The sequence below is a fragment of the Symphalangus syndactylus genome, chromosome 13 (genome assembly GCF_028878055.3).
Source record: "Symphalangus syndactylus isolate Jambi chromosome 13, NHGRI_mSymSyn1-v2.1_pri, whole genome shotgun sequence".
NCBI lineage: Eukaryota > Metazoa > Chordata > Mammalia > Primates > Hylobatidae > Symphalangus > Symphalangus syndactylus.
In genome coordinates, this window is record NC_072435.2 from 82,163,897 (window position 1) to 82,185,385 (window position 21,489).

A 21,489-nucleotide genomic window follows, 5' to 3' on the forward strand; every position below is an offset into this window, starting at 1 on the left:
AATGAACAAATTATATTTGTAAATTAAAAATGTATTTGTCTCACTGTGGAGAAAAATTAGAGAAAAAAATATTTGCAATAAAAAGGTAGCATTCTAGCAAATTATCACTAAACAATATCAGTTACAGACACTATGTTAAGCAGTTTGCCTAGTATTGTTTAATTTTTTTGAGATTTTACACTAAAATAGATTTTCATTATTAAAGAACCCAAAAGATTAATTTAAACTTAATGATATCTCACTGTATGAGCTGATTCTGTGTTATGGAATACAGAAATAAAATAATAATTATTTTTTATTATAAGCATATATTCCACTCTGTAGTTAATTTGCTATCCCTGATCCTGGAGACATTGTTTCCTTGGCTGAGGGTGGCTGGGTCTTGCTTCTTTGCTATTGTTTAATTTTCCATACAACATTCTACAGTAAGACAATATTTTTGACATTATTATTTCATTTACCATTTTAATTTTATAAAATCTTGAAACAAAAAGGCACTAAAACTTGCTAAGTTCACTCATACTATGTACTGCTATCATTGGGAGTATTTACACAAAATGATTTATGAGATACTTATCTGAATGATACATATTTTTATATTTCCTGGCATCAAAGTAGAAATATCATCTCCCAAAACCAAATGTAAGCTAGAATTTCAAAGAGAAGGAGTTGAATATTTTTGAAATGCACTTTCAACCTACTGAAAATAGATAAAAAGTAAAATAGAATACTTATTTGTTAAAGTTTTCTTTCATATTCATTTTTTGGTTACCAAAAACTTCAAATTTTCTGGATATTTTATGGGAAAGATTACATTGCATTTCAAGTTATATAAGAATATAAAAACCATACATGTTTTTGAAAAAAAGAATTATCTGACAATTTTCAGTCTACTTCTGTAATTCTTAGATGTATAGATAAAACAGGATATTTTTCCAATGATTTGTCTGCAAAATGTAGCTTAAAAAAAAAACAACAACAAATTATCAGATTCTACGAAAAATGAAAATGAATACAAAAGTGATTATTTTATAGAGTAAGGAGTTTTCATTGCTATGAATAGCTCCTAACTTGTGACCATATTTTGCATTTCTTTTCTCAGTTATCTTGAGAAATATGTTCATGTTCTGATTTAAAAAAAAATTAGAAAAACTCAGAAATGCCTGAGAATCACACCTAACTTTATTGCACAGCAAGTACATTTTATGCATTCAGTACTGAATTGTAAAAGTGATAACTAATTTTAAATTCATCACTTCATTACACATCACTAAAATAAATTATATAAATAAGCTTATTAGAAATATTTCCCTATTTTATTAAAGATTATATTTCTTTTTGGAAAGAAATAATCAATGCAATACTTTGAGGTAAGGCAAGGAAACTTAGATGCATTGAATGCTCTTACTAGTAAACCAAGAGAAAAATCTTCATTTAAAAAAAGCTTAAATCATAAATATACATGCCATAGTATTAAGAAATAAGATGGTTTGTAGATGTTTGATGTTGCTGGATAGAATGGTGAGATGACTAAGACCATTTAAAAGTATATCATCATGTTAGTACAAAGTCATCAATTTGCTTGCTGAGACAAGTTGTTAAGCTACTCAAATCCTTACAGACTTCCAAAGGGATGGATATACCCAATACACTTCTCACTTCTTCATAATTATGTTAGCTCAACATGGTAATAGCAAAGTATTTGGGGATTATAGCTTATGCATAAATAAAATGAAAGACATCAATTTTATAAAAGATGCAAAAGAGGAATTGGAAATAGATCTATAAGTAACTGTACTACCAGTGAAATATTATAGTGTTATTTGAACCTAGATTTATTAGTTGTAGTCCATCTTTTATGCTCTAGGGCAAGCATTGAATGTTTATTTTTAAAATAAGTATAATGATATGCTAAGAAAGGAGGATAAATAGAATCCTGTAGAAAGAAAGAAAGTGGAAGAAAAAAAAGAAAAAAGTGAATGATCAGAAATAGTTAAAAATAAGGTATGATAAACCAACTATGTCTGTTAGTAATCTTATAAACTGTGAATGGTTTAGGTACTCCAGATAAAAGACAAAGACTATAATAATGCATTTTTAAAAATAACAAAATGGTGTGTATATATACACAGTGAAATACTATTTATTCTCAAAAAAGAAGGAAATTCTGTGATTTGTGATGATGTGTATGAACCTAGAGGACATTATGCTAAGTGAAATAAGTCAGGCACAAAAATGCAAATACCTCATGATCTCACTTACTTGTGGAATCTAAAAAAGTTGAACTCATAGAAGTAGAGAGTAGAGTGATGGTTACCAAAATATGTTTATTAGCTTGATTTAATCATTATGCAACGTATGCATATATCAAAATAGCACATTATACTGCATAATATATGTAGTTATTATTTCTTAATTAAAGATAAAAAATCAAGACCCAACTAGTCCTTCTCTTTTTCTTTTCTTTTGACAGGGTCTCACTTTGGGTCTCACAATGTCACCCAGGCTGGAGTGCAGTGGCACAATCACTGCTCACTGCACCTTGGATCTCTCAGGCTTAAGCAATCTTCCTCAGCTAAAACCACAGGCCGCAACAAGTGCCACCACACAGGCTAACTTTTGCACTTTTTGTAGAGATGAGGTTTCACCATGTTGCCCAGCCTGCTCTCAAATTCCTGGACTCAAGAAATCCACCTGCCTTGGCCTCCCAAAGTGCTGGGATTACAGGTTTGAGCTACCATGCCTGGCTGAAGAAACATGCTTTAAATATAAGGACATATAGATTGAAAGTAAAGAAAGATATAGTATGCTAAGATTGGCCAGTGGAAAACTGGATTAGTTACATTCATTTCAGACAAAAGCTAGCCTATGGCAAAAGAAATGATCAGAGAAGGAAAGGAGCATTAGATATTGATAAAGGAGTCAAATCTAGAAGAAGACATAATGATCCTTAATGTATATATACCTAAGAATAGAGCATCAAAATATGTGAGGTAAACATTGTGTAAGTTTAAGGAGAAATCCACTATTACAGTGGGAAATTTCAACACAAACCTATCAGTAATTCAGCAGTCAGTAGACCAGGAGGGATGTAAATTAAATGGGGAACACTATCATCAATTGGATCTAATTACCATTTATTAACCACTTCATCCAACAACAGCAAGATACACTTTCTTCTCAAGATCACATGGGCCATTCACAAAGGTAGTTTAAGTTTTGAGCCATAAAACACACCTAACAAATGTTTAAAAATTAAAATCATACAAAGTTTAACCTCGTATCACAACAAAATTAAACTAGATTGGAAAAAAAACCAAAATTATGTATAAGATAAAATTGCATTTTTTTATTTTATTTTTATTTATTTATTTATTTATTTATTTATTTATTTATTTATTTATTTTTGAGACAGAGTCTCTCTCAGTCACCCAGGCTGGAGTGCAGTGGCGCGATCTTGCCTCACAGCAACCTCCGCCTCCCGGGTTCACACCATTCTCCTGACTCAGCCTCCGGAGTAGCTGGGAACAAGTGCCTGCCATCACGCCGGGCTAATTATTTTTTTGTATTGTTAGTAGAGACGGGGTTTCACCCTGTTAGCGAGGATGTCCTCCATCTCCTGACCTCGTGATCCGTCCATCTTGGCCTCCCAAAGTGCTGGGATTACAGGCATGAGCCACCACACCCAGCCTTTGTTTTTAATTTTGTAGAGACAGAGGAGTCTTGCTTTGTCGCCCAGGCTGGAGTGCAGAGGCACAATTATAGCTCAGTATAACCTGGAACTCCTTGGCTGAGGCAATCTTCCTGCTTCAGGCTCTCCAGTAGCCAGGACTACAGGCATGTGTCACTATGCACAACTAATTTTTTAAAATTATTTTTTGGAAAGATGATGTCTCACTATGTTCCCCAGGCTGGTCTTGAATTCCTGGCCCCAAGTAATCCTCTCTCCTTGACCTCCCAAACTTTTGCGATTACATGCACCATCCACTGTGCCCAGCCGAAAAATTGCACTTCTAAATAATGTATGGTTAAAATAGTTTGAACTAAATGAAAATAAATTCAAAATGTCAACATTTGTGGGATACAGTAAAAACACTACTTAGAGGGAATTTTATAGCATTGAATGCATTTATTTGAAAAGAAGAAATATTAAAAACTTGTTTTTATCTTACAAAACTAGAAAATTAAATCCAAAGTAAGCAGAAGAAAATAATTTATAAATTAGACTAGAAATCAATTAAATTAAAAACAGATAACAAATAGAAACAGATTAAACCTGTTTCTTTGGAAAAATAATAAAATTGATAATCCTTTAGTCAGGCTACACCCCCCCCCCCAAAAAAAGAGAGGATATACAAATTTTTAGCAGAAATGAAAGTGACCATCACCATTATGATTTCATGGACATTTCAAGAATAATAAAGGAATATTAAGAAACACTCTATGACCACAGTTAGATGAAATGGACAATCCCTCGAAAGACACAATCTGCCAAAACTCACACAAAAACAAATAGATAACAGGGGAAATTAAGCCAATGTTTAATAACCAAATCAGAAAAAAGCCAGGTCTTAATGGCTTCACTAGTAAATTTTAGGCAAGAAATAATGCTGATTCTCCATAATATCTTGCAGAAAATAGAAGCAAATGAAATACCTCCTAACTCATACTATGAAGCCAATGTTACCCTAATATCAAAACCAGACAAAAACCTTATAAGAAATGTGTATTACAGACCAATATTTCTCATACACATAGACGTAAATATCCTTAACAAAATGTAAGCATTATGAATTCAGCAATGTGTAAAAGCATTATGCACTATGAACAATTGAGATTTATGTCAGTATGCAAGACTGGTTCAGTTTTTCAAAAATCCGTTTATGTAATTCACCATATCAACAGGCTAAAGGAAAAAAACATGCAATCCCATGCTATTGTATTAATAGATGTAGAAAAAGGATTTAACAAAATCCAATAGCCATTTATGATAAACTCTTAAGAAACACAAGGAGCAGAGTGGAGATTCTTTGGCATGAAAACATATACCAAAATCTTTACAGCTAACATCATCCTTAATGATGAGAAACTAAGTGCTTTCACACTGAAATAAGAACAAAGCATGAATGTCCTCTCTCATTACTACTATACAACATCCTACTGCAAGTCCTAGACAATGCAGAAAATCATGAAAAGAAAATACAAGATATATCAATGAGAAAGGAGGGATAAACATCTTTGTTCACATATGATAGAATTATTTATGTAAGAATTGTCAAAGAATTTAAAAAAAGCCTACTGAAACTAGTAATTAATTTTGGCAAAGTTTCAAGATGCAAGGTTAATACACACGAGTCAATTGCCTTCCTATCAGTAAGAAAAAAATGAACTTTGAAATTAAAAACATATCATTAAAATTTAGCACCAAAAATGCAAACGCTGAGGTATAAATCTGACAAAATATGTATACGATCTATACAAGGAAAACTACATAACTCTGATGAAAGAAATAAAGATTTAAATAAGTGAAGACGTTTCAAGTTCGTGAACAGAAAGACTCAATATTGTTAATATGTCAGGTTTTCCCAACTTAGCCTAAAGATACAATGCAATACCAAGCAAGATCTTAACAAATTATTTTATGGATTTATTTTATAGATATTGACAATGTGATTCTAAAGTTTATATTAAAGGGAAATGATTCAGAAGAGCCAACACAACAGCAAAGGACAGCCAGAGGACTGACACTACCCAACTTTAAGAGTCATATGAGGCTATGATAATAAAGACGTGGTGTTATTGGTGAAAGAATAAATCAATCAGTGGAACAGAATAAAATGCCCCAAAATCAACCCTCACATACATTGTCAAATGATTTTTGATGAATAAAGTGAGACAATCCAATGGAAAAAAGATGCTGAAAGGAAAAATAATGCTGGAACAACTAGACATGCACATGATTTAAAAAACAAAGGAATCTAGAAACAGACCTTACACATATCAAATTATCTCAAAATGGACCATATGCCTAAATTTAAAATGCAAAATTATAAAATTGCTACTTGATAACATAGAGAAAATCTAGGTAACCTTGAGTTCAGAGATGATATTTTATATATAACACCACAACACTATACATGAAAAAGATCAAGTAATTTGGACATTATCAAAATAAAATATTCCACTCTCATAATGACAGTGTTTAGAGAATGCAAAGTCAAGCCACAGGCTGGAAGAAAATATTTGCAAAACACATATCTAATAAAGAACTTTTATCCAAATATACAAATAACTCTTAAAACTCAACAGTAAGAAAAACATTTTAATTAAAAAATGGGCAAAATACAGGGCCAGACATTTTACCAAAGAAGATCTATAAATGGCAAATCAGTATATGATAAGGGAAATGAATTGCAAATTAAAACCACAATAAGATATCACTACACACCTATTAGAATGGCAAAAATCCAAAATGCTGACAACACCAATTGCTGTCCAGGTTGTGGAGCAACAGGAACTCTCATTCATTGCTTGTGCAAATACAAAATGGTACAGCTACTTTTAAAGACAGTCTAGCAGTTTCTTACGAAGCTAAAGAGTCTTACCATATGTTCCAGTAATCACACTCTTTGGTATTTTCTCAAACGAGTTGAAAACTGGTGTCCACACAAAAAAATTGCACCCAAATGTTTAAAGCAGCTTTATTCCTAATTGCTAAAACTTAGAAGCAAATTGTGGGGCATCCATAGGATAGAGTGTTATTTAGCGAAAGAAAGAAATCTATCCATGAAATGAATTAAGGAAACTTTAAATGCATGCTGCTGTGTGAAAGAGCCCTATTTGAAAAGGCTACATACTATATAATTCCAACTATACGACATTCTGGAAAAGGCAAAACTAAAGAGACAGCAAAAACATTAGTAGTTGCCAGGATCTTGAGCAGAGAAAGGAATGAATAGGCAGAACACAGAGGATTTTGGGGGCAGTGAAACTATTTGTATGACAGTGTAATGACAGATAAAGGACTTTATGTATTGGGGAAAACCCACAGAACTCTACAAAACAAGGGGCAAACCACAAAATAAACTATACATTTTTGTTATTAATAATATATCAATATTGCTTGATCAATTATAATGAATGTACCACAGTAATGGAAGATGTTAATAATCAGGAAAATCAGAGGGGGCATTTGGGAACCCTTGTACTTTTTGTAAATTTTTTTCTGTAAACTTAAAACTGCCTAAAAAATGAATTATATTAATTTAAAAAATAAGATGAGATTTTTTAGTCGTTGTTTTCCAATAATTATTTTATAAGTAATAAAATAGCCTAATAACTAGAGCAACATATAGATGAATATCAATCCAAAATAAAAATGCAAGGGATTTATCAGCAGAAAAGTTATGTAAGAAATTATGAAGAAAAACAGTTAAAACTTTGACATAAAAATTAACTCCATAAAAAAGGAAATTGTAAATATTCAACTAAAATTAGAAAAAATATAAATGAGAATAAATATTGATTGGTGAGGTATTAGAAAATAAAGGTCAATATCTTAAAGCAGCATAATTTAGTCCATTCTGTAACAGAAATTAGTACTTATGACTGAGGTACTGCCTCAAAAACTAAAATCAAATATTTTTAGCATTGTTTTAGGGGTTCAGCAGTAGGTAGTGAGAAAAAAATATATATTATCAGGGTATGAGACAGTATCTAAATTTTGTAGTGGAAAATATTTAGTGCAATACACCAGCAAAGAACTGGAAAACATATGATACAGCTAATTTACCCAGGATTGGTGGGTAACGGGAGGTTAAAATAGCTTGTTGGTAGCACATAATTTTTGCTCTTTGCTGTGTTTGACAAGGCATTATAAGAAACTTATAGCTAAGCAATGCATTAGCCATTTTGCAAGCAAGAATAAAAGGGAATAGAAAAGAGTAAATAAATTTAGGCATCAGGATGGAAAAAAGACAAACTTATTGTTGGTCAATATTAAATGATAAGAATGAATGTATTTTAGAAAAGAAGACCATGAAATACAACTAACCCTGCTACAAGAACTAAAACAATGCCATCACGAGACCCAGCGTTCGTAACTAGAAATGAATTAAGGTGGTGCCTGAGAATTCCTCTTTATTATACCTTTGTTTGGCTCTGTTCTTACATAAAGATCATACTAAGAAAGCATTGTTCAAAAATGAGTACACATTATAGGAAATTACTCAAAAACCCAATACTAGCAATACATAAACTCTGGTTTAGAAGAAGTAAAAATGTACTGCTGATATGAGAAAATATGCTATATTTCATTTATCATAATACATATGGTAATAAGCTGTACAGATCTACACAGCGAATCTACTTAATATAATTTTTTAGTTTTGAGAAACACAAATTGTTTTGCTCATCAGTTCAATTTCTAATCTATGTTTAAGTTCATTACATAAAATTCATGGATTTATACCAGAATTCTAAGCAGAGTTTGTGGCATTGGAAAAAAAGGATTCTGTGATTGTTGAAGTGAATTATGTTATAAATGCAAAGAGAAGATAAAATATTTAAAAAAAAATTTCTAAAATATATATATATATTTTTTTCCCGTTTTTCTGAACCTTTTTTTTGCTGAACTTTTCTATAGTACAGAAATACCATGCAAAAAAGTTCATTCTCAATGTTTAATTTTCTTAAACAGAAAATCCACTTAATATTCATCTAAACTTCTTTCCATAGAGAAGATGTTTGTATATACAAAGTATAATTACAATATATCATTCAAACCTACACTGTAAATGAATAAGAGATATGTAGCAAAAGAAAATGTGCTTTGAGTCCTTTACATATTATCATTGAAGCAGAATAATAAGATCATATTTTCTGTTAGGAGTATTATCAAGATGGTGCCTTCTCTCCTACATTATTATTACTATTATTATTATGATGTTATAATATTAGGTTACTTTAATAATATAGTGGAGAAGATTTAGCCATATCAGTGTAAAATAACATTATACAGTAGAGATAAAAATAAAAGCTTTGAATTTAAGAATTTTCTATTAAAATTAAAATGATTTAACACAAAATTCTTCAAAAATCATACAAGTTATTTCCATTTTTTGATTTAGAGGTCATTTTTATTTGAAATAGCAATGCATTCACTGTATTGCTGAAATGATAGTTTATTGTAGGCAATAATAAATTAATTTAATAGGTTTTTAACTTAACTTTTTCCTCTCCAGGATCTTTATACTTTACTTCTTATTTCTTTTTTTTAACTGATACCCTTGCTTGTTGATATCACAGCCTCACAACCTTATTCACCTCAGCAGGGAGCATCACATAAAAGAGTTGCTTGAAAGGGTAATGGCATTCACTGCATTGCTAATCTATTCTTTCAACCACTGATTAGCATTGAAATTGATTTTGAACTCCTTGTGACTAAAATGACATTAATTTAGCATTTGCTGTTAGAAACATAGCACTTACTTCATGTTAGCAGGTGATGACACATGATTAATTTGATAACTTGATGGTTCCAACTCTTCACAAGCGTCAGAAATGTTAGCCGAAAAGAGCTCTGTAAGAGAAAAGTAACTGTAAATGTCTTTGAATACTAAAGACTGAAAAGTCCTCCTTCTGTGGAAAGTATTTGGACTAGGTAGTTTCTGTATATACTGTGTATGCATTCGACACTGGAATTCACTTCAGTATCTCTGTGATAACTCAGAGGTTCTCAATTCTAGCTGAGTGTTAGAATCACCTAAAGAACTTTAAAAATATTGGTACCCTGATCCCAATCCCAGAGGTCCTGATTTATTTGGTAAGGTATGGTGTCAAGGCACGTCAATACATGCCTTGACACCAAAGCTCACCAAACAAATATATAGTTGTATACTATATATAACATATAGTGTACAACATGAAGTTTTGAAATATACCTACACTGTGAAATGACTTAATCAAGCTAATTAACGTACGCATTACCTCACGTATTTATTCTTTGTCATTAGAAAACAAAAATCTCCCTTAGCAATTTTCAGATTAAAATACATTATTACTAACTATAGTCAACATGTTGTACCATAAATGTCTAGAATTTATTTCTCCCATCTAACTGAAATTTTATATATTTTGACCAGCATCTTCCCAACCTCTCATCCTCTAAGCCCCTGGAAACCATTCTACTCTCTTCTTCTATGAGTTCAATATTTTCTACTTAGAAGCCTCTGATGAGAAACAGTGATTAAATGTTTAGTTTAAATTTCAACTATTATTGTAGATACAATGGGTACATATGTAGGTTTGTTACTTAAGAACGTTTTGTGATACTGGTGTTTGGGGGTGCACAGCCATAAAAAATGAAATAGTGTCTTTTGCAGTAACATGGTTGGAATTGCAGGCCATGATCCTTAGTGAGAATCAACTTTAACTCAGTCTTCAAGTACCCACAGTGATGTATGCCTCTTGTCATGGACTTGCCCATGTATGTTCCAAAAGTGTCTATAAATAATAAGTATAAATATTATTTTTTTCTGGCTCTCATATAGGAATTTGTGCAAGTGAAAAGGACAGTAATATTTCCCTTGTAATATATGTAAGACAAATTGTGCTTCATTTTAATGTCAAATGTTTTCAACACTTTTCAGTAAAATAATTTTTTTTATTATACTTTAAGTTTTAGGGTACATGTGCACAACGTGCAGGTTAGTTACATATGTATACATGTGCCATGTTGGTGTGCTGTACCCATTAACTCATCATTTAACATTAGGTATATCTCCTAATGCTATCTCTCCCCACTCCCCCCACCCCACAACAGGCCCCGGTGTGTAATGTTCCCCTTCCTGTATCCATGTGTTCTCATTTTTAATCACACAGGGAAAATGTTGGTATAATTTATTTTTAAATCTCCAAAATATTTTTACAGGATAGAACTGTATTAAAAATAAAATTTAAAATATAAACACTCTTAGTCTATGTGTTAGAATGAAATATTCATTCCCACTATTTCATCCCATTGCTCTTTACCATTATTCATTTTTTGTTAGAAATAATAAAATATTCAACAGAAAAAAATCACTGTCTTTATAAACAGAAAAACAACAACAACGACAAAAAACACTGTCTTTCTAAAAAAAAAAAAAATTGGCCTAGATAGAGGATCAGGATTCTAGGCATGACTCTGCAGCTCACTTGCTGTAAGATTTAGGATTTAGGTAAACTTTTAATCCTGCTTCTCTTCACTTTCATAAAACATTAGGCTTGCAATAAGCTAATTCTAATATTCTTTTGAGGCATTTATTCCCCCCAAATTAATTTCTCAAACTACAGGAAAATTAAACTACTCACTTTGGATCTATTGCCAAACCACATTTAGTTTGATTGGCACTACAAAGGCATTGCAAAAATACTTGTGAAATAAATGAATGACTGTTTCCCTTACTTTACTGAATATTTTACTTTAAACCCTACATATTTTTCAAAAAATAAGGTTTTATCTTTAGCTTCTGCAACGTTGCTTTGCAGGATCCTTAATCAAACCCTATGTCACAAATATTATTTCAGTAATACAACTATCAAACTAACTTTTATTTATATTACTAATTAATAACAACAATTCTGACTTCTCCTTACATGGGACCTGATGCTTTTAACATGCATTCACGTGTATATATATCTTGCCATGATTCTTACATGGTGTGGTGTTCAAGGGCAGTATCATAATCTCGTGTAACAGATGAGGAAACAGTTTTTCTTTGGAAGCTGAAAAATGATAGAACATCTCATTTAAAGCTGTATTTCTCTTAATTATATTGCCGGCATTTGAATACAGATATTGTGCACAGATTGTCAAATGAATCCCAATGATAGCCAGACCTTTGTGTAACCTGCTTCACTTCCATGTACACCAGACCTGCCGGCTTGCTTCTAATAAACAAAATACCACAAATGTGATGAAATGTCACTTCAGAAATTGGGTGATAAACAACTTTGAATTACCTCACTTTCTATTTTTTTTCTCTCTTTCTCTTCTCTCAGGACTTGCTCTGATAAAGCAAGCCACCATGCTGTGAGCTACCTTATGAAGAGGATCACTTGGCAAGAAATGAGAGGCAATTACTGGCCAACAGCCAGCAAGGAACTAAAGCCCTCCTTGCTGAAGCACTTGAGCTGAATCCTGCCAACAATCAGGTGAGTGAGTTTGGAAGCAGATCCTTCCTCAGCCAAGACTCTAGATGATGCCAGCCCCAGCTGACACCTTGACTGAAGCCTGTGAGAACATGAAGAAGACTAAGCCATGCCCAGATACATGAAAAAAAGGAATTGAGATAACACATAACACATATTACTGTTTTATGGCACTGAGTTTTGGAATAATTTTTGACACTTTCAACATTGTTTCTAAATAGTAGAAACCAGTAATAATTAAGAGAGTTAAGTGATTGTATGAAGAATCCCTAACAAATTCCAAATACACCACTTTTCTGTTTGTTAGACAAGTCCTAACTCCTTAGGTTCCTCACATGCAAAACTCACTGACATATCTCCTTTTGTAATATCAGAGATATTTTGATGACTAAATAAAAGAATAATGCATGTGAATTGCTATACTAAATAGCTATAAGCTGGACCAGGCAAAATAAATAATAAATATGAATGAATACATAGCATCTGTGCATTATTTTAAAACACATTAAATTCATAGCTCCCAAGTGAAAATAAAAATACATTTATACCTATCTCACTTCAAGACCACCACTCTGTATTCAATCCCACAAGTCTTCTTTCTATACTACAAACAACTGCCCTCATTACTACCTCAGGGTTTTTGTACTTTTTCTTCCTTCTGCTAAAATGCTCTTTGATCTGACTGGATGCAGCTCTTTGCATAAACATTTACCCTTTGTCCATCTGGAGCTAGCTCCTCTTTAAAGAAGATTTATCTGACTATTCTTAATACAGCATGAGCTTATCCTCACTCCCATCACTCTCTGTCCTATTATCCTACCTTATGTTATTATATAACACTTAACTGTATTGTTTACTATGTTGTTTAGTTTATTCCTTTTTCCCCACAAAGGAAAAGTTAACCTTAAGAAAATAATGACTTTGTCTATTATGTTCAATGAGCATTGGACCAAAAAATACAGCCTGTCATATGCATAATGATGTTGAAAGAATACATAGTAATGAAATGAACAACTACATGCATCAGAAGATAAATGGTGGGTAAAGTATATGCTATCTCTAACTATCAAGTTTCTCTGAACTTTGAAAGTCAAAAGCTTAGAGTAGAATTTGTGTAGCAATTAGTAGCTAAAAATGGGGACAAAAAAATCAAAATAAACTTTGCAATTTTATGTTCAATAAACTGATAAGTTTTAAATAAAGAAAATCAGAGGTTAAGATAATGTTATCAATCAACCGATAAACTGTCAGGAAGAATATAGATCCACAGTAGTTAACATAAGACAGAATTTAAAGCAGCATAATACATAGGTGAGCAAGAGGGTATAGAAGGCAACAGGACCCAAGGGCTGTCTAAAGAAACAAAAGGGACTTCATCAAGCAACTGTCAAAAGACAAAAGCAAAAGTGAAGGACAAATTGCAAGAGAAGAAAATCCATTGTTATCGGGTCAAATGTGTTTACCTTTGGCGGCTACTGAAATAAATAAATTCGTATCTCATAGTAACTCACTACATCTGGTATATTTTGACACCCTGAATACCACGTTAATTGCTTTTGATGCTATTTTATTTAAACCGATCCATTTTTTCCATCTAATGCCAGGCTGATCAAAGGCACTTTTGGCCCTTCCTTATCTCCAGTTACTGACAATATCTGGAATATTGTAGATGTTCAATAAATGTGGGTTTCCTCACGGATAAGCACAACCTATTTTTCACTTATAATGCTAAAGAAATTTCACTTTTCTTCTACAAATCTATGTAAGTATTGTTAAAAATGTAAAATAGATGAATACCGTTAATAGAATAAAAATGTGGACGGGGTGGAGCCAAGATGGCCAAATAGGAACAGCTCCTGTCTACAGCTCCCAGCCTGAGCGACACACAAGATGGGTGATTTCTGCATTTCTGTTTGAGGTACTGGTTTCACCTCACTAGGGAGTGCCAAACAGTGGGTGCAGGGCAGTCAGTGAAGTGCACTGTGCGCGAGCCGAAGCAGGGCGAGGCATTGCCTCACTCGGGAAGCACAAGGCGTCAGGGAGTTCCCTTTCCTAGTCAAAGAAAGGGGTAACAGATGGCACCTGGAAAATTGGGTCAGTCCCACCTTAATACTGCGCTTTTCCAACGGGCCTGGAAAACCGCACACTAGGAGATTGTGTCCCGCACCTGGCTCGGAGGGTCCTATGCCTGTGGAGTCTCACTGATTGCTAGCACAGCAGTCTGAGATCAAACTGCAAGGCGGCAGCGAGGCTGGGGGAGGGGCGCCCGCCATTGCCCTGGCTTGCTTAGGTAAACAAAGCAGCCAGGAAGCTGGAACTGGGTGGAGCCCACCACAGCTCAAGGAGGCCTGCCTGCCTCTGTAGGCTCTACCTCTGGGGGCAGGGTACAGACGAACAAAAACTCAGCAGGAACCTCTGCAGACTTACATGTCCCTGTCTGACTGACAGCTTTGAAGAGAGTAGTGGTTCTCCCAGCACGCAGCTGGAGATATGAGAACCCACAGACTGCCTCCTAAAGTGGGTCCCTCACCCCCAAGCAGCCTAACTGGGAGGCATCCCCCAGTAGGGACAGATTGACAACTCACTCAGCCGGGTACTCCTCTGAGACAAAACTTCCAGAGGAACTATCAGACAGCTGAATTTGTGCTCTCACGAAACTCCGCTGTTCTGCAGCCACCGCTGCTGACACCCAGCCAAACAGGGTCTGGAGTGGACCTCTAGTAAACTCCAACAGACCTGCAGCTGAGGGTCCTGTCTGGTAGAAGGAAAACTAACAAACAGAAAGGACATCCACACCAAAAACCCATCTGTACATCACCATTATCAAAGACAAAAAGTAGATAAAACCACAAAGATGGGGAAAAAACAGAGCAGAAAAACTGGAAACTCTAAAAAGCAGAGCACCTCTCCTCCTCCAAAGGAACACAATTCCTCACCAGCAACGGAACAAAGCTGGACAGAGGATGACTTTGACGAGTTGAGAGAAGAAGGCTTCAGACAATCACACTACTCCGAGCTACGGGAGGAAATTCAAAACAATAGCAAAGAAGTTAAAAACTTTGAAAAAAAATTAGACGAATGGATAACTAGAATAACCAATGGAGAGAACGGCTTAAAGGAGCTGATGGAGCTGAAAGCCAAGTATCGAGAACTACGCGAAGATTGCAGAAGCCTCAGTAGCTGATGCGATCAACTGGAAGAAAGGGTATTGCTGATGGAAGATGAAATGAATGAAATGAAGCAAGAAGGGAAGTTTAGAGAAAAAAGAATAAAAAGAAATGAACAAAGCCTCCAAGAAATTTGGGACTATGTGAAAAGACCAAACCTACATCTGATTTGTGTACCTGAAAATGACGGGGAGAATGGAACCAAGTTGGAAAACACTCTGCAAGATATTATCCAGGAGAACTTCCCCAATCTAGCAAGGCAGGCCAACATTCAGATTCAGGAAATACAGAGAATGCCACAAAGATATTCCTCGAGAAGAGTAACTCCAGGACACATAATTGTCAGATTCACCAAAGTTGAAATGAAGGAAAAAATGTTAAGAGCAGCCAGAGAGAAAGGTCGGGTTACCCACAAAGGGAAGCCCATCAGACTAACAGCTGATCTCTCGGCAGAAACTCTACAAGCCAGAAGAGAGTGGGGGCCGATATTCAACATTCTTAAAGAAAAGAATTTTCAACCCAAAATATCATATCCAGCCAAACTAAGTCTTCATAAGTGAAGGAGAAATAAAATACTTTACAGACAAGCAAAGGCTGAGTGATTTTGTCACCACCAGGCTTGCCCTAAAAGAGCTCCTGAAGGAAGCACTAAACATGGAAAGGAACAACTGGTACCAGCCACTGCAAAAACATGCCAAATTGTAAAGAGCATCGAGGCTAGGAAGAAACTGCATCAACTAAGGAGCAAAATAACCAACTAACATCATAATGACAGGATCAGATTCACACATAACAATATTAACTTTAAATGTAAATGGGCTAAATGCTCCAATTAAAAGACACACACTGGCAAACTGGATAAGGAGTCAGGACCCATCAGTGTGCTGTATTCAGGAAACCCATCTCACATGCAGAGACACACATAGACTCAAAATAAAGGGATGGAGGAAGATCTATCAAGCAAATGGAAAACAAAAAAAGGCAGGGGTTGCAATCCTAGTCTCTGATAAAATAGACTTTAAACCAACAAAGATCAAAAGAGAAAAAGAAGGCCATTACATAATGGTAAAGGGATCAATTCAACAAGAAGAGCTAACTATCCTAAATATATATGCACCCAACACAGGAGCACCCAGATTCATAAAGCAAGTCCTGAGTGACCAACAAAGGGACTTAAACTCCCACACAATAATAATGGGAGATTTTAACACCCCACTGTCAACATTAGACAGATCAACGAGACAGAAACTTAACAAAGATATCCAGGAATTGAACTCAGCTCTGCACAAAGTGGACCTAATAGACATCTACAGAACTCTCTATCCCAAATCAACAGAATATACATTTTTTTCAGCACCACACCACACCTATTCCAAAACTGACCACATAGTTGAAAGTAAAGCTCTCCTCAGCAAATGTAAAAGAACAGAAACTATAACAAACTGTCTCTCAGACCACAGTGCAATCAAACTAGAACTCAGGATTAAGAAACTCACTCAAAACTGCTCAACTACATGGAAACTGAACAACCTGCTCCTGAATGACTACTGGGTACATAATGAAATGAAGGCAGAAATAAAGATGTTCTTTGAAACCAATGAGAACAAAGACACAACATACCAGAATCTCTGGGACACATTCAAAGCATTGTGTAGAGGGAAATTTATAGCATTAAATGCCCACAAGAGAAAGCAGGAGAGATCCAAAATTGACACGCTAACATCACAATTAAAAGAACTAGAAAAGCAAGAGCAAACATATTCAAAAGCTAGCAGAAGGCTAGAAATAACTAAAATCAGAGCAGAACTGAAGGAAATAGAGACACAAAAAACCCTTCAAAAAATTAATGAATCCAGGAGCTGGTTTTTTGAAAAGATCAACAAAATTGATAGACCACTAGTAAGACTAATAAAGAAGAAAACAGAGAAGAATCAAATAGATGCAATAAAAAATGAAAAAGGGGATATCACCACCAATCCCACAGAAATACAATCTACCATCAGAGAACACTATGAACACCTCTATGCAAATAAACTAGAAAATCTAGAAGAAATGGATAAATTCCTCGACAAATACACCCTCCCAAGACTAAACCAGGAAGAAGTTGAATCTCTGAATAGACCAATAACAGGTTCTGAAATTGTGGCAATAATCAATAGTTTACCAACCAAAATGAGTCCAGGACCTGATGGATTCACAGCCGAATTCTACCAGAGGTACAAGGAGGAACTGGTACCATTCCTTCTGAAACTATTCCAATCAATAGAAAAAGAGGGAATCCTCCCTAACACATTTTATGAAGCCAGCATCGTCCTGATACCGAGGCCTGGCAGAGACATAACCAAAAAAGAGAATTTCAGACCAATATCCTTGATGAAGATTGATGCAAAAATCCTCAATAAAATACTGGCAAACCGAATCCAGCAGCACATCAAAAAGCTTATCCACCATGATCAAGTGGGCTTCATCCCTGGGATGCAAGGCTGGTTCAACATACGCAAATCAATAAATGTAATCCAGCATATAAACAGAACCAAAGACAAAAACCACATGATTATCTCAATAGATGCAGAAAAGGCCTTTGACAAAATTCAACAATCCTTCATGCTAAAAACTCTCAATAAATTAGGTATTGATGGGACGTATCTCAGAATAATAAGAGCTATCTATGACAAACCCACAGCCAATATCATACTGAACGGGCAAAAACTGGAAGCATTCCCTTTGAAAACTGGCACAAGACAGGGATGCCCTCTCTCACCACTCCTATTCAACATAGTGCTAGAAGTTGTGGCCAGAGCAATCAGGCAGGAGAAGAAAATAAAGGGTATTCAATTAGGAAAAGAGGAAGTCAAATTGTCCCTGTTTGCAGATGACATGATTGTATATCTAGAAAACCCCATCATCTCAGCCCAAAATCTCCTTAAGCTGATTAGCAACTTCAGCAAAGTCTCAGGATAGAAAATCAATTTACAAAAATCACAAGCATTCTTGTACACCAACCACAGACAAACAGAGAGCCAAATCATGAGTGAACTACCATTCACAATTGCTTCAAAGAGAATAAAATATCTAGGAATCCAACCTACAAGGGATGTGAAGGACCTCTTCAAGGAGAACTACAAACCACTGCTCAATGAAATAAAAGAGGATACAAACAAATGGAAGAACATTCCATGCTCATGGGTTGGAAGAATCAATATTGTGAAAATGGCCATATTGCCCAAGGTAATTTATAGATTCAATGCCATCCCCATCAAGCTACCAATGACTTTCTTCACAGAATTGGAAAAAACTACTTTAAAGTTCATATGGAACCAAGAAAAGGCCGCATCGCCAAGTCAATCCTGAGCCAAAAGAACAAAGCTGGAGGCATCATGCTACCTGACTTCAAACTATACTACAAGGCTACAGTAACCAAAACAGCATGGTACTGGTACCACAACAGAGACATAGATCAATGGAACAGCACAGAGCTCTCAGAAATGATGCCACATATCTACAACTATCTGATCTTTGACAAACCTGACAAAAACAAGAAATGGGGAAAGGATTCCCTATTTAATAAATGGTGCTGGGAAAACTAGCTAGCCATATGTAAAAAGCTGAAACTGGATCCCTTCCTTACACCTTATACAAAAATTAATTCAAGATGGATTAAAGACTTATATGTTAGACCTAAAACCATTAAAATCCTACAAGAAAACCTAGGCAATACCATTCAGGACATAGGCGTGGGCAAGGACTTCATGTCTAAAACACCAAAAGCAATGGCAACAAAAGACAAAATTGACAAATGGGATCTAATTACACTAAAGAGCTTCTGCACAGCAAAAGAAACTACCATCAGAGTGAACAGGCAACCTACAAAATGGGAGAAAATTTTTGCAACCTACTCATCTGACAAAGGGCTAATATCCACAATCTACAATGAACTCAAACAAATTTATAAGAAAAAAACAAACAACCCATCAAAAAGTGGGCAAAGGACATGAACAGACACTTCTTAAAAGAAGACATTTATGCAGCCAAAAAACACATGAAAAAATGCTCATCACTGGCCATCAGAGAAATGCAAATCAAAACCACAGTGAGATACCATCTCACACCAGTTAGAATGGCCATCATTAAAAAGTCAGGAAACAAGAGGTGCTGGAGAGGATGTGGAGAAATAGGAACACTTTTACACTGTTGGTGGGACTGTAAACTAGTTCAACCATTGTGGAAGTCAGTGTGGCGGTTCCTCAGGGATCTAGAACTAGAAATACCATTTGACCCAGCCATCCCATTACTGGGTATATACCCGAAGGAGTATAAATCATGCTGCTATAAAGACACATGCACACGTATGTTTATTGCGGCACTATTCACAATAGCAAAGACTTGGAACCAACCCAAATGTCCAACAACGATAGACTGGATTAAGAAAATGTGGCACATATACACCATGGAATACTATGCAGCCATAAAAAATGATGAGTTCATGTCCTTTGTAGGGACATGGATGAAGCTGGAAACCATCATTCTCAGTAAACTATCGCAAGGACAAAAAGCCAAACACTGCATGTTCTCACTCATAGGTGGGAATTGAACAATGAGAACTCATGGACACAGGAAGGGGAACATCACATTCCGGGGACTGTTGTGGGGTGGGGGGAGGGGGGAGGGACAGCATTAGGGGATATACCTAATGCTAAATGACAAGTTAATGGGTGCAGCAAAACAACATGGCACATGGATACATATGTAACAAACCTGCACATTGTGCACATGTACCCTAAAACCTATAGTATAATAAAAAAAAAGAATAAAAATGTACTAAAGATTATGTCTTTTTAGAAATAAAAGAATTCAAGACATCTTTTTCCTAATAACTGTCAGAACAGTTTAATATTATTTGATTACATGGCACATTTTGTTTTTTAGTCTTCTACTGTAATCCAGAAAATGAAGATCAATAGGTGTTCATCTTGAAAATAAAATTAAGAAGACTGAAAGTTACCTTACCATAAAATGATTATTCTGAGAATGCCTTTGCCACATTCGAGGTGAAAATCATGACAAGGGTCTATGGTACTGCCATTTTAAAATAAGTAAACTAGTAAAAAATAATGAATGAATCTCACAGAACAACTTGAGGACTAGAAAAATAAAAATGTGACGATTAAAGTCTCAGGAAGATAAACACGTAAGACACGTTTCACTAAAGTCGAAGAAAAATAAAATTCAAGAAAAATCTCTAACGTATGACATGACTTTTAAAAGTTGCTATAAAAGAAATAAAACAAATAAAACAAGTACATATGCCATTAAATATTTGGTTCTTCTCAAAAAAGTCTCTGTATTTGTGTGTGTGTGCATGTGTGTGTGTAAATAAACATATACCAGAAAATAGCCTTCTACTTGTCCACAGTATGGTGCAATACACAGTACACCACAGCAGGAGTTTGTCATGGTACTTCTATGATTTGAAACTTTATCATAAAAACACATGACTGATGTAGAACTTACAGTTAAATATGCCATTCCATAAATAGCAATACACAGTGCTTCCTGGTGAAGAGTTTATGCACTAAGGCCAAATGACATGTTTGGGATACTGAGAGCCTTGTTTAGAATTTGGAACATAAAGTATATAAACACATTAGTTGAATGAAAGAAAAAATAATTTCTCCAATAGCAGATGTACTGATGTGTATCTTGATCATGTCACAGAGCTTGGCCCTAAAGAGCTGTGATCTTAACCTTCTTGTCTATAATGACTCAATATATGTTCCTGGATTACTATCTTTTGAAAACATCAAAAATATCATGGGAAAAATTTCAAAGTAAGAGAAAAAGACGGAGTCTATAAAACATGTATTTTTCTTGATATGGGGTGAGATAAATGAAATTGTAGAAATATTTCCAAAATACTTGGGGTGAAATGGGGATGAGCTTAATGGAATATTTCAAAAATATTAGAATAAATAAATGTTGAAAGATGGATACACGAAAGTTGTATGAATGCTGAACTTAAAGACTATTAATCAATAAAATATAAATACAAATAAAACAATTCAATATTAGACTGTGAAAGCAAGAGGTACCTATGAAAACAAATATAATTGTTGAATACTGAGACTAGAGA

At 34.7% G+C, this 21,489-nt stretch overlaps 1 long non-coding RNA gene across 1 annotated transcript in view; it reads right to left on the minus strand.

The window, feature by feature from the left end:
* The window catches only part of LOC129459703 (uncharacterized), a 66,518-nt gene that overhangs the window by 13,833 nt on the left and 31,196 nt on the right, over positions 1 to 21,489 (minus strand). Inside the window, exon 2 of the long non-coding RNA XR_008650031.2 lies at positions 9,490 to 9,580. This is a non-coding gene — a long non-coding RNA (uncharacterized lncRNA). The remainder of the gene's footprint in view (positions 1 to 9,489; positions 9,581 to 21,489) is intronic.